Here is a 19,654-nt window from a genome sequence, read left to right as displayed (position 1 = left end):
TTAGTTCTCCATTTCGTATTATTGGGAACTCCGTGTGTGGTGTCTCTGTGACCGAGGGGAGCAGAGGGTGAATAGGTGGTCTGTGTACTTACCTAATCTAGGACAACGGTAAATAAAAGATGACTATAAGATCCGGTTTGAATTCTTGTATACTGAAGGAATTGTTAGTGTATTGTTTTGCCATTGTTTTTGGCCCCATGTTTGTTGAGTGGATGTTCCGGTTAGCTCTGCCTGCTGATAAGAATAGACTCGAGCTTCCCTGGGCACAGCAGGTACGTAACCGGGGCTCTGCAGAGTCTGGCGAGGAAATGCCTAAAACATACAGTCCTTATTCCGATCACATGGTGACAGATACATATTTGCACAGCCACTTAAAATAAACAAAGCCAACTTCTTGAAATTTATCTGATTCTCTTTTACACTGATAGACAGCTATTTGGAGCTGGGAAGATAGTCTGTGAGGATGGGAGGTCATTGATGGCATTTATCGCAAAGGCCCAGGAATTCATTTTATCTGGCTGACTTTATCTTATGGACCTGGGGATTGTGGTCTACCTCCCAGGGAGCTAACTGGGCCACGTAGGGAGTGACTTTTGTACGTGTGCTCAAGTGTGTAATGATCAGGATGTGTCTGTCTGACAGGTGGTAGGTACTTAATAAATATTTGATGATAGACCGTAATGCTTCAAAAAAGACTCCTTTTGTATCTGTCAACAGTCTAGCTTGGGATGCTGCCATGTTCTGGTTTACTTTTTTCCCTCCTTGTAAATATCTGGGCTCTACCAGCCAGCATCTTTAATGGAATAATTTACATTTCTTATAGCCCGACTTTTGATTTTGGTATTTTTCTAGTTGTGGTACCTCTCATGATTCTGTTTCCTTCGAGGAAAGTATGTCCACTTAGAAACTTCCGTTTCTGGCTGGTTTTAGAACTTAACACCAACACAGCCTGGGTCCAAGGCCTGCTGGGGGAAGAAGTGTTACATCAAGATCTCGGGCCTCATCCACGAGCCTCCTAAAGGCTGGAGGCCTCGCCCTGCCCGTGGCCTGGGCCTTCGTCCCCCGCCGAGCCGCCCCTCATCTTCCAGGGGCACAGGTGGTGGAGAGCTGGAGCTTCTTTCTGCTGACCATGTTGACCAAGAAGCAGTGACGTCCTTTCTGTGAGGGCCAAGCCATCCTGGGGAAACCTTCCCATGTCTGGGGGATTATGCCCTTTTACCGGGAGCTGTGAGGACTCCCTAGCCCGATAGGCAGAAGATCCGAAAAAGAAGACTCCAGACAAAATTTTGTGTTTCCAAGGGTTTGATTAAAGGCCACTGGGCTGCAGGATGGGCTTCAAGATGGACAGTTCTTCTGACGGAAGAACAGCTTCTTCCAAAGGTCGTCGTTTGGCTATAAAGTACAGATGACTGGGTTACAATGTCTTACTAACAAGGATGTGATTTGGGCCCAAGGTGGCCAAGTGACTGCATCCGGACAGTTGGGTGGGACAGCCAAATGGGATTGCTGGCTGCCTGGAGGCCCCGAGCATCCCTAGAACTCTTATTTATAAACTCAAACTAAGTTTCTTTGTTGGCAACACAGGGATCATTCTGTTCTGAGCTAATTCTTTTGTGGGCCCTGAAAGGCCAAGGATTGGATAAAGGGGTGGCCGGGGATTAAAAATCATGAACAAATTCGGGCGAGTCCACAGGAAGGAAATTTCTTTCCGGATGGACTTGCTGGCGTGTGGGTATTACCCTCCGTGGATCGCAAAACTTCACTCCCCTGATGAACAGATGGGGTCAACTTAGATCGTATCATACGTCGCCGCTCACTCTGACAGTCGAGCAGTTTCCTGATTTAAAGTAGTAGGCAGAGGTCTCACTTACTGATAAAGTGGGGATATTTATATTTGTTTCTAAAAGCTTCTTTGCTTTGTAGGGGTATCAAAAGTAATATGTATCCTGTGTGTCATATCTGGATAGAAAGAAGGAAATAAAATCACCCCCAGTACCAAAACCCAAACATGAAAACTGATGATACCATCTTTTTTCTATGAATTAAATATGTCTGGACCTGCGTGTGGTTGTACTATATGGTTGTGAACGTCCTATATATATATGTATATATATATATTTTCTTATTTTTATACTTAATTATATGTATTTAAATAGATATTAAAGCATTGTATATATATTAAAGCATTCTAACGTTGCACGTCTCAATACCTCATGGTCTTTATAAACAGTGTTTTTATGCCAGAACGTTTAGGGTGTTTATTTTACTGAAGCTGACATAGTTCTTTTCAAGAACACAGAGCTAGGGGCGCCTGGGTGGCTCAGTCAGTTAAGCATCTACCTTCGGCTCAGCTCATTATCCCAGGGTCCTGGGATCGAGCCCCACATCAGGCTCCCTGCGCAGCAGGGTGACTGCTTATCTCTCTCTCCCTCTGCCTCTTTCCTAGCTTGTGCACTCACTTTCTCTCTCTTGCTCACTCTCTCTCAAACAAATAAAGTCGTGTTAAAAAAAAAAAAACAAAAACCGCAGACCTGGGCAAAAAGGGGCTTACTTTTCACTCCCGTAGTTCCCAGGCTTGGTGTCCTTGGCTGTGGAACCAAAGGTACCTGGTACCGGGTAGATCTAACTGGAGCTGATTGAATTTATGTCGTCATTTGCCCATATTGAAAGCAAACACTACCCATCCTGTATGAGCATGTGGAAGGAAGAATAGATTAAATGAGATGCTGGTGCTCAGTGATAGAGCTCTGCATAATGAGAATAATGCACTCAGCATGGCTGACTTCTGTCACAATCCTTGCTTTCCCATCGGCAGGCAGGAGGGCCGGAATAGGCCCTGGCTCCCCACGGGCATGCAGGGCTGGCGTCTGAGGTTGCTTGGACCCTCCCCTACTCCACATCCTCGAGATCACCCACCCACCAGTGGGATGAGAACTCTAAAGTGTGAAATTAACACATTAAGTGAATTTATATCAGGGTAGCTTTGGGCTGGTGTTTGCAAATTAAATTTTGCAGAAATTAGCCCCAGCCCTGCCAAGGCAGCATTAACTTAGTACTGGTAAAGCCAAACTGTTTCTGGGACATTTCTATGCTGAGAGGTAAGAGTTGAGTTTTACACTAGGACAGTGAGCCTTGCTGAGTAAACTGTGGTCTGTTTGGTAAAACAAACAAACAAACAAAACAACCAGAACTGTTGATCGGAAGTAATGCCCCTCAGTAAAACATGACTCATGTAGTGTTGAGCTTTGAAGGAAACATGTATGACTCCGTAAGATTGTACATCAGCCAGCAGAGATGTCAGCCAATTCTTCCAAGACTCTTATGGGTGATACTCATTATTTGGCATTCAGAGAAAAAAACATTTTTTTTCCATCACACCGAGGTGGGATCTGTCTCTCAGACCCGTAATCACATTAACCAAGCTCACTCTTGTTAGGTAACGAGAGTGCACACTTAGTAACTGACAGAAATGAATACCGTCATGGGGACCTCTTCTGAGTCCCCCACCTTCTCTGCCGCCAGGTAGGCAGAGATCTGGAGGTTGCTTGGGACATTTGCGATGAGAACGGGGCAGACGGATGAACGAACAGTCACTGAATTCAGGCAAGGATGTCATGCGAGAATATTCCTTGTCTGATGGCTAAAGTTCCTTGGCCTCTGGTTGCCAACATTTGCACCGGGATTCTCCCTTTTCCACATCCCAAATGCCTGACCCAAATTCTGTTTTCAGATTATATTTGGCCATTGATTAGGATACATACAGTCAGATCTTACAGCCCTTGGGGCTTCTAACTCTTTACAGTTTAGATCTTGGAGGGAGATGGTCCGTTCTTTCTCAGCTCTCCAGGGAAGTCTTATTGTCCAAGACGAAAGCCCACAGCTACTGACTTTCCAGGCTTCGTTCTGTTTGAACGATACCGTTAGGGCTTGCCACTTTGTTCAGTAAAGGCTGTTTCTTTGCTGTAGCTTACTCTCCATCCCAACATTGCTTTGTTGATACAGATGTAATAATTTATATAAAAATATGCCACCTAGGGGCACCTGGGCGGCTCAGTGGGTTAAAGCCTCTGCCTTCGGCTCAGGTCATGATCCCAGGTCCTGGGATCGAGCCCCGCATTGGGCTCTCTGCTCCTCGGGGAGCCTGCTTCCTCCTCTCTCTCTGCCTGCCTCTCTGACTACTTGTGATTCTGTCTGTCTAATAAATAAATAAAATCTTTTAAAAAAAATATGCCACCTAAATGTTCTAATGACTTATCTATTGACAGGTCACATAATAAGGTCATGCTGGTCCCGAGTGTTTGGTACAATTCAGTTCTGCACTGGCTGGCAATATTGCATTTAGCTGACTTTTTTTGGTTTTGTTTTTGTTTTTGTTTTTGTATGTTCGTGGAGCCTGGCACATTGTTGGGCAGGGTGAGAGGATATAAAATTGAGTAGAGTTCTCTGATTTCTAGGTTCTCAGTCTAATGGGAGAGATAAGCATGTAGATAAGTTATGGTAGGGGCACCTGGGTGGCTCAGTAGGTTAAGCATTTGCCTTAGGCTCATGTCCTGATCTCAGGGTCCTGGGATCGAGTACCGCTTTGGGCTCCCTGCTCAGCGGGGAGTCTGGTTCTCCTCCTCCTTCTGCCTGGCTCACCCGCTCGTGCTCCCCCCCCACCATAAATAAACAAACAAACAAAGAAAAGATAAATAATGGTAATATTGGGTCCAGTCTGCCATAACATGGGAGAGGGCAATCATTATGGCTTCCCCGAGGCAGTGAGAACACAGGCAGGACACAATAACCAGAGAAAAAATGTTCGCAGGGATGATCCAGAAGTCCATACTGACTTGGAGTTTTGGTTAACAAAAGCCTAGTTAGGCACGAAATGGAGAGACGGGTTGAAGTCACCCTTTGGGGGGACCTGGTGTTCTGTGTGGCTGGGAGAGAAAACGTCACGTGCATGAGGAATCGTGTAGCTCCTTGACCAGAATCCAGCACCCACTGCCTGTGGCTTCCAGGACTGAACAGCTCCCTCCACTGTTGGGGCTCCTTGTGTAACTATCTAATGGGGGGACTGGCAACTGAATCATCCAGTGCCATGTGTAAAATAGAATGCCTTCCTCGTGGGATGGGCGTTCGGCGTGTTATACACTCCCATTCATCCTGATTGTGGGAGATGGAAACGAGACCAGGTACGCAGACTTCTCCACCAGCATCTGCCATGGATTTGACAGGCACTGTGCTGTGCCAGCCTCCCACCCACCCCCATCCCACTATTTTATTGAGCTGCCCTCTTTAGCATTTGTTAATCTTCTTTGGCTGATGGAGCACAGGTGAAAATTGACATTGGCTGGGTGTAGGATTTTCTCTCCATTCTTGACTGCTGTCCCAGGGCAGTGGTACGTGCTGGCTTGTGTCTCTTTTGGCCTCTCCAATTTCGTCCTTTACCCCCTCTATTGAGATTTTGGTGTCTGGGTCTAAAACATTAAGTGCCATGAACCTCTCTCTCTCCTCTCTCTCTCTTTTTTAAGAGTGTAGTTTAACTTTTTCTGGGTAAACCATCTTATCCGTTTTTTGTGCAGACCTAGTCTGACCCTGATATTCATTAACTTGGAGACCTTCAGTTTGTTTTTTTCAAGCGTCTATGGCAGAAAGGACAGATAAGATGCCCCGTTTCACAAAGCAAAAGTTCAAAGTTTCTCAAAAGCCATTGAAAACGGCCCCTGACGACCCAGGATTTCTTCTGATGTTATCTTGTTTCTGTCTCTGTTGGTTTCTCCTGGTCTGTAGACTTACCTGTCTGGTTTCCCATGCCCCTGAGAGCTGCCCAACTGCAGCATTCCAACCTCTCCAGGGTCTGCAGCATCAGACCTTGCTAACAGAATCAATTTTCATCTTGGTGTGTCCAGCCTCACGTGACGCTGCCTTGTCACTGAAGGGGAGGATGAAGAGAAGTTTGGGAGTTCAATCTTTTAAAAAAAACGTAATGTGTTGAATTATTTGGGTCTCTTGGCTTAAGCAACAGCAGGACCACCACCAAAAAGCCTGGGGCCCCAAGAGATAATGTAGATGTTTGGAGGTCTTGGTGATAAGAGGCTCGTGGAGTTCACTTCATTCCTCCATTAGTTTTCAGAACAGGCTGGGATAGCGGCTCTAATGACAGTCCACACACTGTGCTCTTGAACAGCGCAGTGGATCCTGAATTCTCGCGGCAGACATTGCAGACTGGACACTCTTGCTATCTTTAGCTGGAATGTCATCTCAGAGGAATCCCACGTTAGCTGTTCAGGGCTCTCACCAAGCTGAGGTGATCTTTGAGCCGTTGACTGTCTTCTGGGTTAATTCCGGCATCTCTCTACTGCAGAATGCCCTTCCAGGACATTCTAGCAGGATCTGGATTCCTAGGGAAGCGACTTTTCAGTTAATACTCTCTGGTGCATTACCACCCTTGTGCTGAATGGCTTTTCCCCCCACCCTGCCCTGTACTTTTCTCTAACAGAGAATTCCCAGAACAGTTTTGTTTAGAAATATTTTTTTGAACTTTCTGAACGGACAATATAGAGTCTGCTCTCTCCCACCACTGTGTCCTTTTCATCTCTTCATTTATCTGGGCTTTCCAAAGACCCAGTGGGCTCCTTGGGTGTTCGAATCTGTTGATTTTTCGGTGAACCTGATGTCATAGTCTAGAACTTTATCCTTACATATGCAAATTATTAGATTACATTTAGCAGCTGGGAGCTGTGGCACTATCTGCCTCCTCTTGGACTTGGCAAGAGCCTGTGTAGGGCAGAGCAATTTTAGGTCCTGAGGTGTGTGGCGTTGGGGTGGGGCCCGTCTTCGGGAGTCCCGAGGAGCAAGAAATCTGTCCTTTGCTTGCCCACCTGGAGGTGTCCCCGATCACACTGGGGTTCTGCTGCTCCAGGATGGCACTGGCTAGACAAAGAATGTCATTGCAGGTCAAATTACCTGCCTTTCCTCCACAAGCACCTGCTTTCCCACTCTGGCCTGAATTACCTTGGAGATAGATTGTTGAGTCCAAAAGACTTCTCTGTTTAATTTTGGGTACAGGGCTCACACTGCTACAAGATAAACATGTCTCGCTGGGTGATCTTGGGTGGTTTGATACGAGTGTGGCTGGTTTCCTCAGTACTGCTGAGATGAGTGAGCTGATGTAAAAAGCCTAGAAGCTTTTTAGATGTTTGTGTTGCATCTGATTTTAAAGTCAAAGCCTCTGCCAGCGTGGGCTAATTAAGGTACATAAATGGGTAAATTCAAATTCTAGTTTAACTTACTTGCTTTTATTATAAGGAGGCAAGCCGCACACTTAGTGCAGAGAAAGAGGGGACTTTGGAGTTTGCTCACCACGGGCAGGAGCCTGTGGGGAGCGGACCCTCACACTCAGATGCTCATTGTTGGGAATTATTTCCTCATTGTTATTTTAATATCTAATAAAAACAATTGAACCCTCTTTTAGCCTGTTTGATAAAATCAAAGCCTGGGTGGCTCAGTGGGTTAAAGCCTCTGCCTTCAGCTCGGGTCATGATCCCAGGGTCCTGGGATCGAGCCCCGCATCGGGCTCTTTGCTCAACGGGGAGCCTGCTTCCCCCGCCCCCCCTGCCTGCCTCTCTGCCTACTTGTGATCTCTGTCAAATAAATAAATAAAATCTTAAAAAAAAAAAAAGATCAAACAGACAAGCCCCATGGAATGCCTGGGAACACTGTCCAGCTCACCAACCATGGCTGTAGGACCAGGGTGCCCACAGCAAACATGGGCGAGATGCAGGTCACATTTCTGGAGAGAAAACATCCCCCACATGTGTCGTAGCGTCGAGATGTGTGCATGCAACACACACCCTGCTCTCGTTAACATGAGGAATGGTATTCCTTGTCCACTAGACTGGTGTTCTTATAAAATCAACCCTAAGGGAAATCCACACAGAATTTTGAGAAAGAAAAAAGGGGCTATTTTGAGGGAAGCATTGCAGGAAAGAGATTTCCTAGTGAAGGCCTGGGTGTTTGAGAGGTTGGAGTAGAGGGAGTTTGTTTAGAAATAGAACTTTAAGCGTAAATATTTTTATTTCCCCGATAGGATATTGTTATTTTAGTGCAGCTGTGTCCCCGTCTCTGGGGGATGTCCCCTCTCCTCTGGGTCATGGACATTTGTCCTCGTGCTCAAGTCCCCCCAGACAGTGTTGTTGCTGATGTGCCCTGTCACAGATCTGACTCCTAGGTCTTTCCTACTTCTTTTCTCATTGTCTCTCAGGCTGCATGGAAAGCACCGTGTTAACGTAGGTTTCTCAGGGGCACAGACTAGAGATCAAGACAGAACTTTAGGTTGTATCCATTTTGGTCTTTAATAGTGATTGTGTTGGAAAAATAAATATGATCTTAGAGGTGAGATTGAAATGTTGCATTGCAATGTTGTGGGAAGGTTTGTATGTCTGTGTTGCCTCCTGGGGGAGACGAGAAGCTTCCCGAAGGCAGGGCCCATGCTTTGTGTACCTTTCCACATGCACCGGGAGCCTCGCAGAGAAGTAAATGTTTAGTGGGTACTTGAATGAAAGAATGAAGACGGTACCAGAAGGTGGATTTTGTCGATGCTTTATCTGTGGTTAATCAGAAAGTTTTGATTGATCACTCCCTGATGGCTTCAGCTCTGTACTGAGTATACATGAGGATTTATAGTCTGGGAACTGATAGTCTGACGGTGAAGAGAGGAAATACAAACTCCAGAGAATGTCTATTTTTAAAATGAATTTGATAGTAGAAGAAGGCTGAGACATATATTTTCTTTTTTTTTTTATTTTTTAAATTTTCTTTTCAGTGTTCCGGAATTCATTGTTTATGCACCACACCCAGTGCTCCATGCAATACGTACCCTCCTTAGTACCCACCACCAGGCTCTCCCAGGCCCTCACCACTCTCCCCTCGAAAACCCTCAGTCTGCCCCTTAGAGTCCACAGTCTCTCATGGTTCATCTCCCCGTCCAGTTTCCTCCAACTCATTTCTTCCATCTCCCAGTGTCCTCCATGTTATTCCTTATGCTCCACAAGTAAGTGAAACCATAGGATAATTGACTCTCTCTGCTTGACTTATTTCACTCAGCATCATCTCCTCCAGTCCCATCCATGTTGGTACAAAAGTTGGGGATTCATCTTTTCTGATGGAGGCATCATACTCCATTGTATATATGAACCATATCTTCCTTATCCATTCGTCCGTTGAAGGGCGTCTTGGCTCTTTCCGCAGTTTGGCGACTGTGGCCATAGCTGCTATGAACATTGGGGTACAGATGGCCCTTCTTTTCACTACATCTGTATCTTTGGGGTAAATACCCAGGAGTGCAATTTCAGGGTCATAGGGTAGCTCTGTATTTAATTTCTTAAGGAATCTCCACACTGTTTTCCAAAGTGGCTGCACCAACTTGCATTCCCACCAACAGTGTAAGAGGGTTCCCCTTTCTCCACATCCTCTCCAACACACGTTGTTTACTGTCTTGTTGATTTTGGCCATTCTAACTGGTGTAAGGTGGTATCTCAAAGTGGCTTTGATTTGAATCTCCCTGATGGCTAGGGATGATGAGCATTTTTTCATGTGTCTGTTAGCCATTTGTATGTCTTCTTTGGAGAATCCGTTCATGTCTTCTGCCCATTTTTTGACGTGGTTATCTGTTTTGTATGGGTTGAGTTTGAGGAGTTCTTTGCAGATGTTGGCTATCAGCCCTTTGTCTGGAGTGTCATTTGCGAATATCTTCTCCCATTCCGTGGGTTGCCTCTTTGTTTTGTTGACTGTTTCCTTTGCTGTGCAGAAGCTTTTGATCTTGATGAGGTCCCAAAAGTTCATTGTCGGTTTTGTTTCCTTTGCCTTTGGAGACATATCTTAAAAGAAATTGGTGTGGCTGATATGAAGAGGTTACTGCCTATGTTCCCCTCTAGGATTCTGATAGATTCCTGCCTCACGTTGAGGTCTTTTATCCATTTCGAGTTTATCTTTGTGTACGGTGTAAGAGAATGGTCAAGTTTCATTCTTCTACACATAGCTGTCCAATTTTCCCAGTACCAATTATTGAAGAGCCTGTCTTTTTCCCACTGTATATTTTTTTTGCTTTGTTGAAGATTATTTGAACATAGAGTTGAGCGTTGAAGAAGGCTGAGACATACATTTTCTAAGGGGATGAAAATGTTCATTAGAGGCTGAGAGGGGGAAGAGGAAGCAGACCCTCAAACAACTCGGGTTTGAACTGTACGTAGAATTATTTTATATGTACAGTTCTATAAATGTATTTTCTCTTCCTTATGATTTTCTTGATAGCATTTTCTTTTCTCTAGCTTACTTCATTGTAAGATGACTTAGAGAGTACATATAACGTACAAAACACATGTTAATCAACTGTGCATGTTCTCAGTAAGACCTCTGGTCAACAGTTGACTATTAGCAGTTAAGTTTTGGAGGAATCAGAGGGGACATGGAGATTTTTGACTGTGCGGGGGCCAGCACCTGTAACCTGCAGTGTTGTTCAGGGGTTAACTGCATAAATACAGGAGGTGGTGGGGCTGCTCCTCTGTTGAAATCCCAGGGGGGCTGCTTCTCCTTGGTGTCTCGCCGCCTCCAACGAGTGGCTGGACCTGAGACAGGGGCCCCGCACGGTCTTGTCCCTGTGAGTTCGTGGCGCACAGTAATCTGCTCTCATCCCACAGGTCCTCCCTCTTCCCTTCTCGTTCTCTTTTCTTCCCTAATGCTGGGTCTGCCATGATAATCCGCTCCCTTATGCATTCTTTTATTCAGCAAGTCCCCATTGCTCACCTGTTCTGAGTCAGAATCCAATTCTGTACATTAACGAGAGCCACCCATTGCCTGGCTCCAGCTCTGGTCCTAAAGAGGCCAAGAAGGACCCGATGCTTTCTTAGTGCCCCGTAGACACGTGTAGTCCTCAGCACTAATAAAGCTCACATTTACTCACTGCTCACTCCTTGTTGGGCGCTGGCTAAATGCAATTTTTACCCAAATACTCTAAATTGATTTAAAAAAAAAAAGATATAAATATACTTCATCTAAATGAAGCCTCTCTCTCCGACTTCAAAACCTGTTGTTTCCCAGACAAAGTTAAAATGTCCCTGCCTGGCTCTTTAAGGCTCCACACTTAAGCTAAGTAACTAGTCTTTCCGGCTTTCGCTCTCAATGTTCTTGATGAATCATTTGCTCCCACCACACCCACTTATTCATCAGCCTCCGTGGGCTCCGCACAGCCTGGAGCGTGCTGCCCTTTCTGTCTTTGAAGATGGAGCGGAACCGTCCCCTGAGGCCCTGCCCACATCTCTCCCCTCCCACTGGGACCTCTTCCCTCCTGGTGAATCCCTAAGGCTCAGGCTGTGAATCTTCCTTGTTTGTGGGTTTCCGTTTGCAGTTAACTTTCCACAGGCTCCCGGCGCGTCCTCAAGTAGTTGGCTTCCTGCCCCCAGCGCAGCAGGGAGCGGTAAACCTACTGGGGCCCACGCACACCCTGGGCTCCTTCCAGTCCTTGGCTGTGAAAGTCGTTGGGGGCCTTCCGTTACGTGGTGGTGCAGATCGAACCTTTTCATCTTTGAGATGGAGCGAGAACTGGATCTGGGTCATAGAATAAAAACAGAACTTCTCCCAGGGCAAAATGAGAAAAGGCAGTGGTTTTGTGTTTTTGCTTTTGGAATACCCAAACCCCAGACACGGGCCCCATATTATCTCACTTAACCTTCCTGCTGATCCTACTGGTTGCTGTAGAATCCCGCTTCTTTTATCATCCCTGTGCAGATGAGGAAGCCGCCCAAGGATGCGTGTGGGTCTGTCCAGGGCCACCAGCTGGGAAGTCCAGGGTTCGCAGTCACACTTGCTGTTCCCACTCGTCTTTGCCTGTCTCCCAATGTACGAGTTTGTTTCGTTCCACTACTGCACTCAGCACTTTATTTCACTCAGTACTTTATTTTTTAAAAGATTTTATTTATTTGAGAAAGAGAGAGAGCGAGAGCAAGAGCACAAGCGGGGGGAGCAGCAGAGGGAGAGGAGAAGCAGGCTCTCCACCGAGCAGGGAGCCCGATGTGGGGCTAAATCCCAGGACCCTGGGATCATGACCTGAGCTGCTTAAAGGACTGAGCCATCCAGGCCCCCTTGGACTCAGTACTTGAAACTGGTACCTAGTAAACAGATTTGGCAGTACCCCTCTCCCATCTCACCTTTTTTTATCCCATTTAAACTGGAATCAATGTATTTGTATTTGTGTTTAATTTGAAACCCTTTGAAAGCAGTTTTTTCTTTAGTGTTTGTCTGCATCAACCCATGCACTAGTCCCGATTGCCGGCGGTGTCTCCTCCCCTGGTGGCGAGGAGTTCACCCGCCCGCCGGGGCTCGGCCCTCAGCATCCTGAAGCCGGTCGAGGGGTTGTCCCCCGACGCGGGGTCGGGGGAGCCACTGCTGCTCCGACCGGATTGTGATTGTAACAGCAGCCACATCAGCTGCAATTATTAATGCTCAGAAAGGCAGAATCAGCTGTTTTCCCCCATATGTCTTTCTGATTCATGTTTAACTGCTTTTCTGCTTGAAAATGCTGCTGCCGTCAGGACTTTTTCCTCGCCTAAATGAAGGTGCCGCACAGACGGTTGTGATCGGCAGTGCTGTCTGCACAAGTTAAAGCCCTCCTCGTGTTGTCTTTTCTGTGCAGGTTTGGAAATCAAGAAGGTACAGATACCGAAAGCACAGCGTCGTGATGAAGCCAGACTTGTGGCGGATGGCTGGGTAAGAACGTTCATATTTCAAATCTGAGAGATGTAAATATTTGACTTGATATAATGTGACCATACATTCTTCGCTACTGATTATTTAAACCTTCTGTTGAGCTCTTAGACAGATGGTCTTTTGAGTAATGAACTCTTTTGAATACAGCGAGATGCCATGTGGTTAAACTGATGAAGTCGCATTATTAATAAATATTTTAAGCAACAACAAAAAAATCCAAAGTGAGAGTGGGTAGCTGCAGATTAGAAAAATCTAAACTCCATCTTCTAGAAGACTAGGGGTATAATGCCTTTCCAGGCATTTTTAGCGGCTCTTCTCCAGTTCTGCAGAGCAGTGGGAAAAAAGGGGATCCCTGTCACGGTTTCCGTCATCAAACCGAATTTACTAAGACTCTCTCTGCCTCTGTGTGTGGCCAGCCTTCAGGATGGTTGAGAGCGCTCCTGCCTCCTTGCCTGGTCACTGTCATCTGAGGCAGCACTGCTGCAGTGAGTTAGCAGGATATATAGAAACAAGATAAAAATGGTCAGAAATGGCCTGGGTGTCTCAGTCGGTTAAGTGTCTAACTTTTTTTTTTTTTTTTAAGATTTTATTTATTTATTTGACAGACAAAGATCACAAATAGGCAGAGGCAGGCAGAGAGAGAGGGGGAAGAAGGCTCCCTGCTGAGCAGAGAGCCCGATGTGGGGCTGGATCCCAGGACCCTGAGATCATGACCCGAGCCAAAGGCAGAGGCTTAACCCACTGAGCCACCCAGGTGCCCCAAGCGTCCTACTCTCGACTCTGGCTCAGATCATGATCTTGGGGTCATGAGATCGAGCCCCATGTAGGCTCTATGCTAAATGGGAAGTCTGCTTGGGATTCCCTCCACCACCTCCCCTCTTGCTCTCTTGTCCTCTCTCTCCAAAATAAATAAGTAAAATGTTAAAAAAATAATAAGAGAAATAATATTAACCGTTATCTTTGTATGTTTCACCTTGAAGTGTAAATTGGATCCGATTTTCAGTTTAAAAAAAAAAAAAAAAGGCTGAGTTTTTCCTGCTGTATTTTTGCCTCAAGCCCCCTGGAATTTTAGGCCCATTGACATTACTGCACTGACTTGTAATCAGGAGGAAAAAATTGTCCCACTTAAATGAACTTTCCCGATCATGGACAGTCTCGTCAAAGACTCTGCCCACCTGATCACCTAGCGTAGATGTTTGGCTATGTCTGAGGCCTCTCACATCCCCCTGGCTTCCTCAGTAACCCTCCCCATGAGCCAGTTACACTCGAACGTGGTCCGCTTTAATTCTGGATACTTTTCCACAGACGTGAGGAGTTTGCTTTCAAATCTCTCCACTCGGGAAGAATTAGAAAAAGGCCCTGGCAAGAGTGGAACAGCGGTTAAAGAGGATGGGGCTGTGAGACTGGAAATCTTTGCAATGGAGCCTTCAGAGAAAGAGGGGGCATCAGGGCGGTGCCCTGGGTCAGGTGGGAGCGAGGGAGACGTGAGACGCGAGAGGCAGGCTGGACATGGGGGGATGGCAGGGAGGGGATTTTACTGGCTGCTCTTGACATGTGTGCCTGGGTGACCAGGGGTGTTGTCACAGCCATGTCTCGGGGAGAGACCACGTGCTGTGGGGAGGGAAGGGTGCTGGTCGCCCAGGCCCAGCGCCATACAGCTCAGAAGAACCAATCCATTTCCGTTTGGCCCACAAATCCTGGCCCGTGTTAAAAAATGTCTTCTGTTTCCCATACTCTTTCTTGAAACCCTTTGGTTTTTTTCAAGCATCTTCAAATTCTACTCTTTGTCGCTCTGGCCATCTATTGGCCACTTGGTATTTGCAGATGATGGTGCTCCGTGATAAGGCAGACGTGTCTTTGCACTCTACACGTATTCTTCCCAGCTCCTTTGCAGACCTAGACCTTCCTGCTTTTGTGCCTTTGCACACACTGCTTACAGTCACGCCCTTCTCATCAGCCTGGGGGTCCTGGCCCGCCTGCCAGGAGTTGGCTGGAATGCCATCCCATCATGATGGGTTCTGTCCAAACACTGAGCCTTTGCTGTCCCTGTTCAGGGGAGCTGGGTCCTTTGGGATTTTGTGCAGTTGCGTTATGACCACGCTGTCGGGAGGCCTGGGTTCCTCTCTTTGGGGTCTCCTGAGGCTACGTACCTGTTACCTGCCTTCCAGTAGGTTCATGGTCAATGTTTGTTGAAATAATAAATGAATGAAGTATATTTATGGAGCTCGTCATTGTTTGGGGTAAGAAAACCAATGTTTTGTCTGTGAGTCTTAATGATGTGGGAAGGTAAACGGCAAACAATACGGATATTCTGCATTTCACGCTAATTATGAGCTGCGGAAAGGGTATGCAGGGGTAGTAAGCAAATTGAGGTGATGAATGAATGAGCTGCGTTGTGGTCTCTGAGATGTTTCCCTTGGGAGGAGGATGGCTGAAGAGATACTTGCTTATCATCCCGGACCTTAATCTTGTGAGCCTGCTAATAAGGCAGTCACCAAGCTGTGGAAGGAAACCGTCCAATTCTCAACTCTGCGGTTTGAAGAATTCATGAGACCCCTTGTGATATGGGCTCTGCCTTCCGCACTTGCCCGATTACTGTAGTCACATTCATACTAATATATATTTTCCTTTTGCTTGAGCGATTACTCTGTTGAAAAGCTTGTCTGTAAAAAGTGGATTATGTAATTACTTCTCTAGAAAATTGGCTTTCTGCTTACTCTTAGGATTAGCGTTTGGGCAGAATGGGAATCGTGTTTTGGGAACACCAGGAGCGCATCAGGCCCTGTGGGGCCGTTCTGTATGGCCTTTGCCCAGCTCAGGTGTTTAGACAGTTGCCATGAGCAGAGTTGCTCGTGACCCTGCCACCGGATCCACGGTTGGCCGTGGCTCTGCAGGGGAGGGTGTCTCTTCCAGATCTTCGTATTTCAGGGAAAGCTGCGTGAAGACTGAAGAATTTGGAAACAAAATATGTATCTGGGTCAGATAACTTTGGCTCATCACTTATGCACAAGAATTGGTTCAGTGAACACTGGAGAGGGCCTCGAAGAAGCTCTGCGAGTGACGCGGGTTCTGGAGGATGGTGATGCTGGTGCTCCTTTCCCAGAGTGGTTGTCTTCCTAGTTTGCACTTCTGATCGCCCGGGCTCTGCCCTTTCCCTGCCAAAGTGATCCTCAGGACACGTTTTTGAACACCAGCAAAATGATGGTTCCAGAAACATGCATGACTACAATGAGACCCGTGGTTCTGTCCCAAGGGACTGCCTGGTTGTCTCACAGGGACCACCGCGCATCATGCATCCCGCGATCACCTAGACATGAATTGCTTGCTCTGGCTGTGATCCCCTGTCTGCTGTTTATTCTAGCTGTGTGTCCTCCTAGAAAAATCTGCTTTTCTGGTGTGTGTGTGTCTTGTGGGGGTGGAAGGTGAGGCAAAAGTTTGCTTTATTTATTATTTACTTAGAATAATATTTATTTGGAGGAATGTATTCATGTGGCCCAGCGGTGCATTTGGCGGAATGTTTACCCCCGACCCTCTGCCTGCCGGCCATGTCCCGTCCTCACAGCCTCTTGCGCTGTGGACGCCTTGGGAATCATGCCAGAGATGTGTTACGCATTTTCAAGCAGATACTGATAGTCTCTGCTTCTGGTCCTAAACGAGTAGCATATGTAGGATACTTTGCATCTCTAAGTGTACCGTGAATGTTTCTTACCTTATTTAGCTTTCCACGAAAAATAAGCTGATTTGGAAGATGGCATTTGTTGACCTTCTACTTACAGAATTGACGAGACCAGGACGGATTTTTGTTAGGCAGGACATCGCGCTCTCCTCAGAAGGGTGAGCTGGTCTTAATGTCTGAACCCTCCATCTGTGGCTCCTTCCGTGAGCAAACTGATGGCCTGTGGCTCCCGGTCACCACCCCACCCCCACCAAAACCAACCATCCAAATGATAACAAAAAATAAGCAAAAGAACAAAAACCCCTCAAGTCCAGAAAACCTTTCTTGACTAACCAGAATTCTTACTCTTTTTCTCCATTTCCTCAGAAAGTATATGATTCTCTGACAAACTTCCAGAATGTTCCAGAAAGTTGTTTTTTTTTTTCCTCATTGCCCCTGATTCCAGGGGCATTGGAGAATGGCTCCCACTTTGCGGGTCCTTATCTCTGTGCTGGCTGCTCTCTTCCCCAACTATGCCAGTCTGTTGGCTAAAACATAACCATTTAATTTTGTATGGTCTTGTATTGTTCTATAACTCACTGCAACCAGATGGTGAGCTTGAGGACAGGGACCTCCTTTTATACACTTGTACACCCCACATTTTAAGGTAGGGTGATTTTAGTGAGAGGTAGTTCTCACTAAAGCTTTGCTGAATGAGAGTTATGCGAATTTAGTCTCCTAGACATGACTCTTCCTCAGGTTCCTTGTTTAATATCTACAGACCCCACTTCATAATCCCTTCTAGGCGCAGCTCTCATTCCTTCTGCTGAGGGGCTCGGGTTGCTTGCTCTTCCTGTTTCCTCATGTCGGGCATCACATTTGCTTACTTTTCAGCAAACAGTGCAGAACCCTGTGATGGTTAGTAACAACTCAGCTGCGCTATAAGCACTCAATTATCTAGTCAAACATACTGATCTAAGTGGGAAGGTATTTTGCAGCTGTGACTAACCTCCACAATCAGTTGATTTTAAAATAAAGGAAACATCTGAGTGGGCCTCATCTAATCAGTTGACTCAAAGGAGACTGTCTGGATGGGCCTCACCCAATCAGTTGAAAGGCTTTAAGAGCGAACCTGAGGTTTCCCTGAGGAAAAAAACGTGTGGACTGCAGCCTCAGCTTTTGTCTGAGAGTTTCTAGGCTATTCTAGGCCCCACAGTTGAGTAAACCAGTTCCTTACCTCTCTCCCTCCTCCTCTTCTCCACCGTTCCCCCCTACTCCCTTACACATGTATATAAACACACACAACTGGATCTGTTTCTTTGGTAGAATCCTGACTTATCTGATGACACCACTAGTGACAATATTTTAGGAAATATCCACTCTTGGTATTTTTGTGACTGACAGTCGACATTGACTCCCCATTGCCTGCAAAAGCTCACAGCATGAACATGAAACACAGAGTCCTACACCTCTGGCTTGAAGCTCCCTTTCAGTCCTCAATCACTTCTGTCTCTTGAGAACCCTGGTCCTCTATGTTACAGCAGTCCTAAACCCTGCCACTTCCCTGTGCTCTCTCGTGCACTTGACCACTGCTCCTTCTACCTGGGGTCTCCTTCATTTGACCACTGCTCCTTCTACCTGGGGTCTCCTTCCCTTTCCCCTCCGCCTGGCAAGCCTCCTGCTCCTTCTTCAGGGTCTGACTTAGGTACCATTCCTTTTGAGAAGCCCCCCCACCAGCCCCACCTCAGACAGTGGGCTGTTTTCTTGACGATTCCATAGCATTATGCAGTTCTGTCTTTCATCCTGTCAGCATCAACGTATTTTAATTATTTGCACATCTCCTTCCCCTGGAGCTGAGTTTTTGTCCTCCACAATGCCCAGTGCGTCACACAATGTGAGTGCCTCAGTAGGTGAGTGGAATGAACTGTGCTGGTTGGTGCACTAGTTGGTGTAATTTGGGGGGGCTGCATTCGTTTTCCCACACCGAGTGGGTTAAAAGCATGTCTGTGATCACACTGACACCTCCTCGGGTAGTGGGGTGCTGTGTGGTCTGGTACCTGGTGGCCCCAGTTGGTGTCCTTGGTGGCCGGCCACGCCTGTTAAATCTCATACCAGGAGTGGGAAGCTCGTCTGGTGTATTGACTCTTACGAAGGAGGCGTGGGCCATAAAAGGCCTTCCTGAAATGTAGACGAGAAACGGTAAGTCCACAAGAGTGGGCATTTCTCAATTTACGGTGGCCTTTCAGTGTTTTCCTTCCCCTCTCAGGGTCGTAGAGAAGTCTTTTACGAAGAGCGTAGGTATTTTTTCAGGTGAGAGGGACATCCTTATTTGCAAAAGTAAGGTTATCCAGGCACCGGCTGGCTGCCAATACCCCAGGAGGTACAGAATGCATGTTTTCTGTCTAGCCTTTCCATCAGTCCACTGCGTCGTTTTGTAGCTAAATCTCTCCAGCTTCCCTTAGCCTCCAGATGGAGGCAGGGCTCTGGGTCGGCTGGGAGATAAAAATGGCATTTTGATTTTTGTGATCTAAGTATTCCTTCCAGAGTTTGAGGTATAATGGCAACATGGTTGCTGACGGTGCTCTTATCAGTACCGCCAGAAGGAGGAGGAGAAGCGGAACTTCTGCTCAGTTTGTAAACAGTTTAAGGGACTGAAATGTTGCCTGGTGATTTTGCGTTGTAAGTCTGGCTCTTAAAGGAAGCCAGCAGTGACTTACTAAAGCAGCAATATAGATCTGTCCTGACACAGAAAGAAGTCATTGATATTGTAATTGGAAAGAAAGAAAAAAAAAAGAAGTTATAGAATAATACTATAGCTAGAGTATGGTGTAAATTCCACTGTAAACGCTTAGATAATCATACGGGGGTTAGAAAACTGGAAGGCACCTGCAGCTCTCTCTTTATATGTATATATAAGTGTGGTAAATATAGCTAATTATTAAGTTGTTATTATTAAACTCTTAATAATATTAAGAAAGTTTTTTTTTTCTCAACAGTTCAAATTTTTAAAAAACAATTATCCTGCTTTCTCAGAATAAAAAGCCATTAGAGACTTTTCAGTTTTTTGGCAAACAAAACAAAACAAAACATAAACTATCCAAGGACAAGGTCAGAACAAGTAGGTGTAAATCACAGCTTCCGTTAAGGGTGGTGATATTTTGTATGAATGACTTATTTTTCTGCCTTTCCCCATCTTTGTGCAGGTAAGTAGATTGCTTTTCTAAGTAAATACAAACGAAGCCAGCCATGGTT

At 46.2% G+C, this 19,654-nt stretch overlaps 1 protein-coding gene across 3 annotated transcripts in view; it reads left to right on the top strand.

Annotated features, from left to right (window-relative positions):
• Positions 1–19,654, top strand: part of SIPA1L2 (signal induced proliferation associated 1 like 2) — a 215,185-nt gene that overhangs the window by 58,505 nt on the left and 137,026 nt on the right. For all 3 annotated transcript variants that reach the window (XM_047701964.1, XM_047701965.1, XM_047701963.1), the window contains one exon: positions 12,674–12,747. The gene's annotated coding sequence lies outside the window, so the exon portion shown is untranslated. The remainder of the gene's footprint in view (positions 1–12,673; positions 12,748–19,654) is intronic.

The sequence above is a fragment of the Lutra lutra genome, chromosome 14, assembly GCF_902655055.1.
Source record: "Lutra lutra chromosome 14, mLutLut1.2, whole genome shotgun sequence".
Taxonomy (NCBI): domain Eukaryota; kingdom Metazoa; phylum Chordata; class Mammalia; order Carnivora; family Mustelidae; genus Lutra; species Lutra lutra.
Note: the sequence above shows the minus strand (reverse complement) of the source record. Positions and strands in the feature narration are given on the sequence as shown.